We start from the raw sequence: 12,457 nt of genomic DNA, 5'->3' as shown, positions 1-12,457 counted from the left end.
ATGTTGTTTCCAGTTTTTAGCTATTACAAACTATGAAACAAATGTCCTATACTACAAATCCTGATTGCAGGAGACATGAGTTGGATCCCTGGGTCGGGAAGATCCCCTCAAGAAGGGAATGGATACCCACTCCAGTATCCTTTCGGGGATAATCCCAAGGACAGAGGCACCTGGCAGGCACAGTCCATGGGGTTGCAAAGAGTCAGACATTACTGAGGATGCATGCACATAAATCCTAATAAATAGTAACAGTATATATTAGTATTCTAGTATATAGTATTATACTATATTTTGTAGGAATTCAAAGGATAACATGTATTTTTATTTCAAAAGCTATTACCAGTTTTCCCCTGAAAGGCTTAATAATTCACACTACCACTAATGTCTGAGTTTCCATTTCCCCATATACTGCCAGTATTATGTGTTGTCTCTCTCTTTTATTTAAATTTCTGAGTGAAGTTGCTGGATTTTTATGAAATGCTTTTCTCTCTCTTTTAAAAATCGCCTATTGGCATAATCATAAATTTTTCTCTAATGTGTTGATATAATGAATTTTGGGCAAATTTCATGGTATAGAGCCAATTGACTATTTCTGAGATAGACCCTCCCTGGTCAATACATGCAATTTTTTAATTCACTGTGGGGTTCAATTTGCTAATACTTTATTTGGAATTTTAGTACGTGTTGAGTATGTGAATGTGTATATGTGTGCACAGATGCATACATGACCAGTGTGTGTGTCTATACTAACTTCACTAGGTTTAAACTTACTCTAACAGGTAAGTGCTACCTTCACTAGGTTTAAACTCACTCTAACAGGCTGTGCTACCTTCATAAAATAAACCAGGGAGCTTTTAATCTTTTTCAATGGTCTATACTTGGAAAACATAAAATCCAATTTTTCTTTTACAATTAAACAGAACTTGTAAGAATGATCTATTTGTGCATGTGTGCTCAGTAGCTCAACTGTGCCTGACTCTTTGCAACTCCATGGACTATAGCCTGCCAGGCTCCTCTGTCCACGGAATTTCCCAGGCAAGAATACTGGAATGATCTATATATGATGCCTGTTTTAAAACTGAAGATCTCTGTTTATATATTTTAAATTATTTTCCCCTAATGTACTTTCACGGACACAAATGCAAGTTCTGCACAGTAAACAGAACAAAAAGTATTGATTCCTTTAATGTTTCAAGTGCCTACTTTCAGTGGGGTGATATAGTCCATATAATTACATTTCACATTATTACACACAGAAATCAAAACAAAATTTGTTCAGGATTTAATTATCTACCAGCAAAGCTGAGGTTAAAACCCAGGTATTCTTATAAGTCAGCAACCTTTCCATTAAACTATAAACATAATTCCTAGCTATATGGCACCTTAATACAATCTAAAGTATCTATTACACTATATTAAAGCCAATTCTGAAAAAAAAAAGTTTAGCTACACTAAAGCATCTTGTAAGATTTTCTGGGTGAATCAAAAAGTTGTACCTCTATCCTATCATGACTTTGTATTTCTTTTATATCCACTCTTACCATTCCAATGTGAACTGGAAAAACTAAAGATATATGATATTAAGCATTTTATATGTAAAAATCATAGAACCCTAAGGGGCTTATAAGATCATCCATTCAACCTCACAGTTTTACAGTACGGAAACCAGAGTCCAGTTGAACACAGTGGCAGAATTAGGATTAGGTCCAGTTCTCAAGCCTTGGAACAATATTGTTCACTACATGGCTCTTGGCTGTGTGATTCTTTTCTACACTAGTTACAAAGCTTGGTTAAACGCTACATGGTTCACAGAAGTACATTAGGTAATATTAGTTTGGAGAAGCTTTAAGAAGTTTCTGCAGCTAATGAGCATTTGCCTGTGACATATTCTCCCTCTTCTATAGAATTTGTTCAATGTTATATCCCCAGCCAAAAATACAGTGTCAGACTTTAAGAATTCTGTTACTATGGGTGAAGGGAAAATGTTAAGGGGGACGGATATCTTTAAAAATCCAGTATGACTGGGTAAAGTGTGCTGTAAGTTAATAATTTTAAGACAGTTGTTTTAAAAAAAAAAAGAAGGAAAAGAAAGGCATGTGAATAAGGATGAACACAAAAGAGTGATGTAAAAGGAGAAGAAGATGTATGTAAGAGCCCAGAATGAGCGGAGGCTGGTGAAAAATGTTAAGAACGATAAAAAAGACTTAAAAAACATGTAGAGCAAGAGGAACAAGAAAGAAGGTTTAGGCCTACTGCTTGGGGCAGATGGTATAATGTTAGCAGATGATACAGAGAAAGCAGAACTACTTAACTCCTATTTTGCTTTTGATTCTCCATTAAGAAGAATATTCAAAACTGAAAGGGGCATAAGAAACATGCTCAAAGGAAACCTGAAACATCTCACTGTAAGGATCTACACAGGCTTCATGACAGAGGTGAGATTTGAGCCATTCTTGATGAATAATATTTAAAAAGAAAATAAATCAGAAAAAGATAAAGGTGGAGCGGAAATACTGTATTTCATCAATTTTAGGGCACATCTTTCCAGCATCTCTGAAACTGGAATATATCTTAAAAAGAGATAGTTTTTAAAAAAAAAAAAAAAAACCATATTTAACTGGCAGCACTTTATGCCTCTTAGAAGAAAATACTGGTCTATCTTACAAGCAATGGTGCCTCAGATTTAATTTCCTCCCTGAGGTTCTATAGTACCTATTCCAATCAGAGTAGAAGCATAGATACCAAATGTATTTTTTAAAAAGGGGGGAGGCAGGCAGGAATCGTAAATCCTGACTAATCAGCTCACAAATATTTCAAGTCAAAATTTAAGTTTAAATTCCTCTAAACTCATAATAACCTAAAAAGAATTTATCTCCTAATTGCATTCATTTTAGTGTCTACTCTTCTTTCTCTCCCTTAAGATACCTGGCCTTGCTTCTGTCTAATCTTTTCTTTTTTTCCTAGCTTTTATCTACTATCCTCATTTCTCCCTATATCTTCCTCATTCCCTCTCTTTTCTACTACTTTTCCCTTGTAATTTTTCCTTAAAAAATTAAAAAGTAGCTCAAGTATCCTGTATTTCTCCTAGTAGTAATAAAATCATGAAAGCCATATTTTACTTCTACCAGTTCCATGCCTGACTTTCTTTGTATTTATGCTACCTATGGAACTGGGACAGACTCTCTGTAGAGCAGTTTCTTTCCAAATGTGGTCTGACATCTACTGAATCAGAATCTTTAAAGTGAGTCCCAGAAATCCATGTTCTCAACAAGCTCTGCATCATCACTGCTGACCAAGTTTCTATAAAAGCCAAGTTAATGTTCTTCATTGAATTGTTAGAGTAGTAACAATTTCAACTTTTCACTTAGTTTCAAAATTTGATCACAAAATCTTTTTTATTCTTAATGATTTCTTATTCCAAAGAATAAAACTGTTAAACCTATTCTTTTGGTTTGGCCAACCCCAATACCTGCAGTTTCAAAACATAACAACAGATAGACTTCTGTCTCTGCAGAGTTTGTCGAACAGAGTACTGTAGAGGAAAGAGCTGTACAGAAAAAGAATGCTGGAGATATGAAGAAGGGTAACCCTCAAGCATTTGGCAAAGAACTGATTAGAACATGTATGTGGGAAAACCATCCAAGGCTGGAGAAAAATACCATCTAAAAAGATTAGAAGGAACAGTGCTCAGCACTCATTCAAAGCTGAAAGTGTCCCACCAGATAAACTGGAAAAACTCTTTAATTCATGGGGCATTGGGTAGAATACTCAAAAAGGTTTTTACTTCAGTCATGGGAAAATAAGTAGCCCTAGACCAAGCATTGTTCCAATCAAGCTTATAATAGATCATAAAGTAAGGATCATTTTGATCCAAAAGGATCAAACTCTTTCCAAGTAACCTAACTATGTGCTATAACAAAGCTCAGAAGAGTTACAGGAATATAAAATTATCTAGCATCCAGTCATACAAAGGTAACCCAAGCAAAGACTACTATATATACAAAGAGGAAGAAAAATATGGCCAATAAAGAAGATAATAATCAGGTGAAATTGATCCAGAAATTACAATTAGCAGAGAAGCATATAAAAAGTATTATAATTGTATGCATATGTTTAAAAAGTAGAGAAATGGAAGATATTAAACCCAAATCAAAATTCTAGAGTAGAAAATTATATGAAGAGATGAAAAATACACTGAATGGATTAACAGTAGATTAGACATGGCTGCTGATAATACTAGTGAACATGAAGGCATAGAAATAGAAAATATATAAAATGAAACACACAGAGAAAAGAGGATGCAAAAAATTTAAAAGAGCATCAGTGAGCTGTGAGCTAACTTCAAGTAGCATAGTATATATATAATTAGAGTCCCTGAAGGAGATCAGAGATAGGAAGGGATAGAAAACAATTTTAAGACATAATGGCCAAAAAAATTTCCAAATTTGATGCAAACAATAAATGAGGAGATGCAAGAAGCTCAACAAATTTGAAGCACAAGAAAAATGAAGAAAACTCTACCAAGGCTCATTATAATCAAAGTGCTCAAAACCACTGATAAAATGAATGCTGTAAAAGTACCGAGAGAAAAAGACACATATTACATATAGAGGAATAAAGATAAAAATAAAGCAGATTTCTCATTGGAAACAATGCAACTGAAAAGACAGTTGAACAACATCTTTGATGTACTGAAGGAAAAACACAATGCAGAATTCTATATACAGCAAAATTCCTTTTGAAAACAAAGGCCAGATGAAGACTCTTCAGATACATACACAAAGGAATTTAACAACAGCAAAACTGCACTCTAAAAAATGTTTAAGGAAGACTTTCAGGCAAAAGGAAAATTATACCATATAAAAATATGGGTTCAGCTTTGGCCACAGCAATCAGAGCAGAAAAAGAAATAAAAGGAATCCAGATTGGAAAAGAAGAAGTAAAACTCTCACTGTTTGCAGATGACACGATATTCTACACAGAAAACCTTAAAGACTCCACCAGAGAATTACTAGAGCTAATCAATGAATATAGTAAAGTTGCAGGATATAAAATCAACACACAGAAATCCCTTGCATTCCTATACACTAATAATGAGAAAATAGAAAGAGAAATTAAGGAAACAATTCCATTCATCATTGCAATGAAATGAGTAAAATACTTAGCAATATATCTACCTAAGGAAACAAAAGACCTATATATAGAAAACTATAAAACACTGGTGAAAGAAATCAAAGAAGACACTAATAGATGGAGAAATATACCATGTTCATGGATCAGAAGAATCAATATAGTGAAAATGAGTATACTACCCAAAGCAATCTGTAGATTCAATGCAATCCCTATCAAGCTACCAATGGTATTTTTCACAGAGCTGGAACAAATAATTTCACAGTTTGTATGGAAATACAAAAAAAACCTCGAACAGCCAAAGCAATCTTGAGAAAGAAGAATGGAACTGGAGGAATCAACCTGCCTGACTTCAGGCTCTACTACAAAGCCACAGTCATCAAGACAGTATGGTACTGGCACAAAGACAGACATATAGATCAATGGAACAACATAGAAAGCCCAGAGATAAATCCACACACCTATGGACACTTTATCTTTGACAACGGAGGCAAGAATATACAATGGAGAAAAGACAAACTCTTTAACAAGTAGTGCTGGGAAAACTGGTCAACCACTTGTAAAAGAATGAAACTAGAACACTTCCTAACACCATACACAAAAGTAAACTCAAAATGGATTAAAGATCTAAATGTAAAACACAAAACTCCTAGAGGAGAACATAGGCAAAACACTCTCCGACATAAATCACAGCAGGATCCTCTATGACCCACCTCCCAGAATTATGGAAACAAAGCAAAAATAAACAAATGGGACCAAATTAAAATTAAAAGCTTCTGCACAACAAAGGAAACTATAAGCGAGGTGAAAAGACAGCCTTCAGAATCGGAGAAAATAATAGCAAATGAAGCAACTGACAAACAACTAATCTCAAAAATATATAAGCAACTCCTGCAGCTCAATTCCAGAAAAATAAATGACCCAATCAAAAAATGGGCCAAAGACCTAAACAGACATTTCTCCAAAGAAGACATACAGAGGCCTAAAAAAACACATGAAAAGATGCTCAACATCACTCATTATCAGAGAAATGCAAATCAAAACCACAATGAGGTACCATTTCACTCCAGTCAGAATGGCTGCTATCCAAAAGTCTACAACCAATAAATGCTGGAGAGGGTGTGGAGAAAAGGGAACCCTCTTACACTGTTGGTGGGAATGCAAACTAGTACAGCCACTATGGAGAACAGGGTGGAGATTCCTTAAAAAACTGGAAATAGAACTGCTTTATGATCCAGTAATCCCATTGCTGGGCATATACACCAAGGAAACCAGAATTGAAAGAGACACATGTACCCCAATGTTCATTGCAGCACTGTATGTATCAGCCAGGACATGGAAGCAACCTAGATGTCCATCAGCAGATGAATGGACAAGAAAGCTGTGGTACATATATGCAATGGAGTATTATTCAGCCATGAAAAAGAATACATTTGGATCAGTTCTAATGAGGTGGATGAAACTGGAGTCTATTATACAGAGTGAAGTAAGCCAGAAAGAAAAACACCAATACAGTATACTAACGCATATATATGGAATTTAGAAAAATGGTAACGATAACCCTGTGTGAGAGACAGCAAAGGAGACACAGATGTATAGAACAGTCTTTTGAACTCTGTGGGAGAGGACAAGGGTGGGATGATTTGGGAGAATGGTACTGAAACATGTATAATATTGTATGTGAAACGAATTGCCAGTCCAGGCTTGATGCATGATACAGGATGCTCGGGGCTGGTGCACTGGGATGACCCAGAGGGATGGTATGGGGAGAGAGGTGGGAGGGGGGTTCAGGATGGGGAACACGTGTACACCTGTGGCGGATTCATGTTGATATATGGCAAAACCAATACAATATTTTAAAGTAATTAGCCTCCAACTAAATAAACTTATATAAAAAATAAAAAATTAAATAAAAATATGGGTTTACATAAAGGCATTAAGCACACAAAAAATGGAAATAACAGAAGTAAATAAATAAGATTCCCCACTCCCACTTAATATCTAAATCACTTGAAAAAGATAACTGTTTAAACATTATGAAATAAATAACACATGTATCAGTATAAGTAAAATATATGACAACAGCAGCATAAAGACTGGGAGGGGAGGCCATTATTTAAAAATCTACAAACATTAAATGCTAGAGAGGATGTGGAGAAAAGAGAACTTGCCTACACTGTTAGTGGGAATGTAAATTGGCACAGCCACTATGGAGAACAGTATGGAGATTCAGTTTATGTTTTGTATTGAATTCAGTTCAGTTCAGTTCAGTCACTCAGTTGTGTCTGACTCCTTGAGTCAGTTCAGTTCAGTCACTCAGTTGTGTCTGACACCAGGCCTCCTTGTCCATCACCAACTCCCGGAGTTCACCCAAACCCATGTCCATCGAGTCAGTGATGCCATCCAGCCATCTCATCCTCTGTCATCCCCATCTCCTCCTGCCCTCAATCTTTCCCAGCATCAGGGTCTTTTCCAATGAGTCAGTTTTTGGCATCAGGTAGCCAAAGTATTGGAGTTTCAGCTTCAACATCAGTCCTTCCAATAAACACCCAGGACTGATCTCCTTTAGGATGGACTGGTTGGATCTCCTTGCAGCCCAAGGGACTCTCAAGAGTCTTCTCCCACACCACAGTTCAAAAGCATCAATTCTTCGACACCCAGCTTTCTTTATAGCCCAATTCTCACATCCATACATGACCACTGGAAAAACCATAGCCTTGACTAGACGTATTGAATTAACTAAGTATATTTCATTCCATTTATCTTCTTTCTTGTCTTGCTAGCTATAACTTTGTTATTTTAGGGTTTATAGTATACTGAGTATAGTTTATCTTCAAGTAAGATTCTATTACTTAAGAAATATACAATGTAAACATCATTAGTCAAATGAAATTAAAATGACAATAAGATTCCACTACAGACCTATAAAAAGTGGCTAAAATTAAAAGGTTAACCAAAACAAGTGTTGGCAAGCATATGAAGGAACTGGCAGGAGTTTAAAATGCTACAATTATTTTAGAAAACAGCTTGGCAGTTCTTAAAAAGGTAAAGAATATGACCCAGTCATTCTATTCATAAGTATTTATCCAAGAGAAATGAAATTCTTTGTACATACAAAGTCTTATATTCAAACATTCATAGTAGACTTATTTGTAGTAGACAAAAACTAGAAATACCCAAATGTCCATCAACAGATGAATAGATAAACAGACTGTGGTAGATTCATAAAATATAGTATCTACTCAATAATAAAAAGTGGGGGACCAGGTGTTGGGACCAGGAGGCCAGATAACCATGTCAGCTGCGGCTGTGATGCAGCCAATGTGGCCCCCTTGTCAGGGCCCAAGGAAATGAGTTTGGAGAAACCAAAGAAGATGACTAAAGAGGACTGCAGAAAGAAAAAGGATCTAGAAGAACAGTGAAAACTGGGCAATGCCCCTGCAGAAGTTGATGAAGAAGGAAAAGACATCAATCCTCATATTCCTCAGTATATTTCTTCAGTGCCATGGTATGTTGATCCATCAAAAATGCCTACTTTAAAGCACCAGAGACCACAGCCAGAGAAACAAAAGCAGTATAGGCCCATCTGGAGAATGGTATAAGAGGGGTGTAAAAGAGAATTCCGTAACTACTAAATATCAAAAAGGAGCATGTGAAAACTGTAGAGCTGTGACACACAAAAAGAAAGACTGTTTTGAGAGACCTAGGTGAGTTGGAGCACAATTTATAGAGACTAATATAGCTCCAGACGAACATGTCCAGCCTCAGCTGATGTTTGACTACGATGGGAAGAGGGATTGGTGGAATGGCTACAATCCAGATATATGAAAATTGTAGAAGAGTTTATTTTGGGGAGGCTCCAAAATCACTGCAGATGGTGACTGCAGCCAGGAAATTAAAAGACCCTTACTCCTTGGAAGGAAAGTTATGACCAACCTAGATAGCATACTCAAAAGCAGAGATATTACTTTGCCAACAAAGGTCCATCTAGTCGATGCTATGGTTTTTCCAGTGGTCATGTATGGATGTGAGAGTTGGACTGTGAAGAAACCTGAGTGCTGAAGAATTGATGCTTTTGAACTGTGGTGTTGGAGAAGACTCTTGAGAGTCCTTTGGACTGCAAGGAGATCCAACCAGTCCATTCTAAAGGAGATCAGTCCTGGGTATTCATTGGAAGGACTGATGCTGAAGCTGAAACTCCAATACTTTGGCCACCTCATGCGAAGAGTTGACTCATTGGAAAAGACTCTGATGATGGGAGGGTTTGGGGGCAGGAGGAGAAGGGGACGATAGAGGATGAGAGGGCTGGATGGCATCACCGACTCAGTGGACATGGGTTTGGGTAGACTCTGGGAGTTGGTGATAGACAAGGAGGCCTGGCATGCTGTGGTTCGTGGGGTTGCAAAGAGTTGGACACAACTGAGCGACTGAACTGAACTGAACTGATGCCAAAGTTGACCTAGCAAAGCAAACACTGAAAGCCCAAAAACTCCAAGAAGAATTAGCCTCAGGAAAATTAGTGGAACAGGCTAATTCTCTAAAACATCAGTGGGGAGAAGAAGAAATGAATTCTCAGATGGAAAAAGATCATAACAGTGAAGATGAGGATGAAGATAAATATGCAGATGATATTGACATGCCTGGACAGAATTTTGACTCTAAGAGATGAATTACTGTCATAATCTCAGGATTCGAGAATATATTGTAAAATATTTGCGGAATTTAGATCCAAATTCTGCTTACTATGATCCCAAAACTGGAGCAATGAAAGAGAATCCCTATGTAAATACAGGAAAGAATCCAGATGAAGTCAGCTAAGCAGGGGATAACTTCATTAGATACACAGGTGATACCATTTCAATGGCTCATACTCAACTGTTTGCTTGGGAAGCCTATGACAAGGGGTGTGAAGTGCATCTACAGGCAGATCCTACAAAACTAGAGCTACTGTATGAGTCCTTCAAAGTCAAGAAAGACGACTTCAAAGAACAGCAGAAAGAAAGCATCCTGGAAAAGTATGGCAGGCAAGAACACTTGGATGCTCCTCCAGCCAAATTGCTTTTAGCTCAGACTGAAAACTATGTGGAATACTCAAGATACTGGACAGTCATCAAAGGCCAGGAGTGGCTGTCACCTGCTCCAAGTACGAGGAAGATCTGAAGATCAACAATCATACACATATCTGGGGATCTTACTGGAAAGAAGGCCGATGGGGATACAAATGCTGTCATTCTTTTTTCAAGTATTACTATTGTACTGTAGAAGCTGGGAATGAGACTGCTAATTCAGAGGAATGCATTATAAATGATGCAACTGGAGAAGAATCTGTGAAAAAACCCTCAAACCCTCATGGAGATGCATCAGGAAAAACTAAAAGAGGAGAAAAAGAAGAAGAAAAAAGGCACTGAATGCAGAAGAGGCCCGTCTTCTTTACGTCAAGGAGATCATGCAGATCGATGAGAGGAAGCGACCTTACAACAGCATATATGAAACTCAGGAACCACTGAAGAGGAAATGGAGGCCTACAGAATGAAACGTCAGAGGCCAGATGACCCCATGGCCTCCTTCCTTGGACAGTACTAACTCGTCACTGACGGTGACCCAAGATAGACTCTGCTGATACATTCTTTTAGATTCTTGCTGTTGATTATTGATGGAAAAATCCATATCTATCCTCGTTAAAGTCAGGAAGCAAGGAGACTGCCTGACTTTAATAAAGCATCCAGAAGTCTCATAGTAAATTCTTTCCTTTACACAGTGAAGAACAAAGAAGAAGAAATAAAGTGGTACATTAACTGCAGATTAAGATTTTATTTGAGATTTTATATTAGTGATGTGGGTAACAGTCTTAGTTCTCCACATACCACAAATATCTTCTCAACATTTATTTATTGTTTCAAACTTTATTTCCTCAGTTTTTATGGCCCTTTATGTAGTGTTAGGACTCATTGTGAAGGCAATTAGTTACTCTTTCTTGAAACAAGGACTTCATTTTTTTTAATTAGTAGTAACTATAACTGTAGTTATTTGATAATCATTTCTTTTTGCCTTCTCAGATTTTTCTGATCTGAAGCTGATAAGCTATCTTGAGCGTCGGGTTACTGGAAGGAAATCTGTAGAACATGTGAATAACTTTATCCCTCATGTCAATCTGTGTAGTAATAATTCTGTTTTCCACTTGGTTATAAAATTTTGATTTTCAAAACATTTCCTTGTATCTTATACTCAGAACTAAATGTGTTAACCTTTGAATGGGGAAAAAAAGTTTTTCCACCCTTGAGTCAGTGTTGACTGATCAGTCCTAGGTCTTTCACAATTCTGAATGGAGGTATTCAGACACCGAAATCCTCTCCTTTATCACAGAGGATATGCTTTGTGATACTAATTGTTATTTTAATTGTGACTGCCTTTATATAACAATCATGAATATTAGAGTTTTTAAAGATTGTAGAGTATCTGTTGTACCTAATCTTTATAGCCAGCAGGTGTCTTTTGGTAAAATTTGCAAAAAGTGAAACCTGAAGTTGAAGGTTTCTTCAAAATATTACAAGTATAGCCTGTAGGGTTATTAGTAACTGAGAATGACATGATTTTTTAGCTTCTTCTAATAACATTGTGAAGATAACACTGACAGCATGGGATCAGTGAAAACAGCCTGTTTAAAACCCCTGACACAAGTACATTGACTTTGAACAGTTCACTGGCTTTTCCAAACTACCAAAACCCACTAGAATATTGCATTAAGTTAACACCTCAGAAATACTGCTGATGGGAAAGAAACTAAATCAAACCGTCAAGTACTGTGGATATACATTGAATCTAAATTCAGACCAGTATGAAATTAAAACAGTGATGCAAACAGATCTAATTCTTACCTACTTTAAGAATGTCAAATTTTATGTTTTCATATTCCTACCTTAACATAGGCTGGTTCAACATAAAATCTGATATTAGTGTCTATTTTGTATTTTATTTATCTTTTGTTAATAAAGATATATAATTGAAAATAAAAACAAAAGTGGTGAAGTACTGATACACAATACAACATGGATGAACTTCAAAATATACATGAAAAGTGAAAGTGAAAGAAACCAGACAAAGAAGAAGTATATACTATATGCTTCTATTTATAGAACATTCTAGAAAATTCAAACTAATACATAGTGACAGAAAGCAGGTCAGTGGTTGCTCGGGTAGTAGGAGTGTATGTGCATGTGGGAGGATGAAGAGGAAGTCAGAAAGAGGGTTACCAGGGGGGTATAAGGAAACTTTTGGGAGCAATGGATATATTTTTGTTATCTGGACTGTGGTGAAGGGTTCATGGTAT

At 36.6% G+C, this 12,457-nt stretch overlaps 1 protein-coding gene and 1 pseudogene across 3 annotated transcripts in view; one reads left to right on the top strand and one right to left on the bottom strand.

Moving 5' to 3' along the window:
- The window catches only part of STX17 (syntaxin 17), a 71,941-nt gene that overhangs the window by 27,808 nt on the left and 31,676 nt on the right, over positions 1–12,457 (bottom strand). The window lies entirely within an intron of this gene.
- Positions 1,802–10,722, top strand: LOC102176959 (annotated as a pseudogene).

Source organism: Capra hircus, chromosome 8 (genome assembly GCF_001704415.2).
Source record: "Capra hircus breed San Clemente chromosome 8, ASM170441v1, whole genome shotgun sequence".
In the NCBI taxonomy this organism is placed as follows: Eukaryota; Metazoa; Chordata; class Mammalia; order Artiodactyla; family Bovidae; genus Capra; species Capra hircus.
The sequence above is the reverse complement of the archived record's forward strand: the minus strand, read 5'-3'. Positions and strand labels throughout refer to the sequence as shown.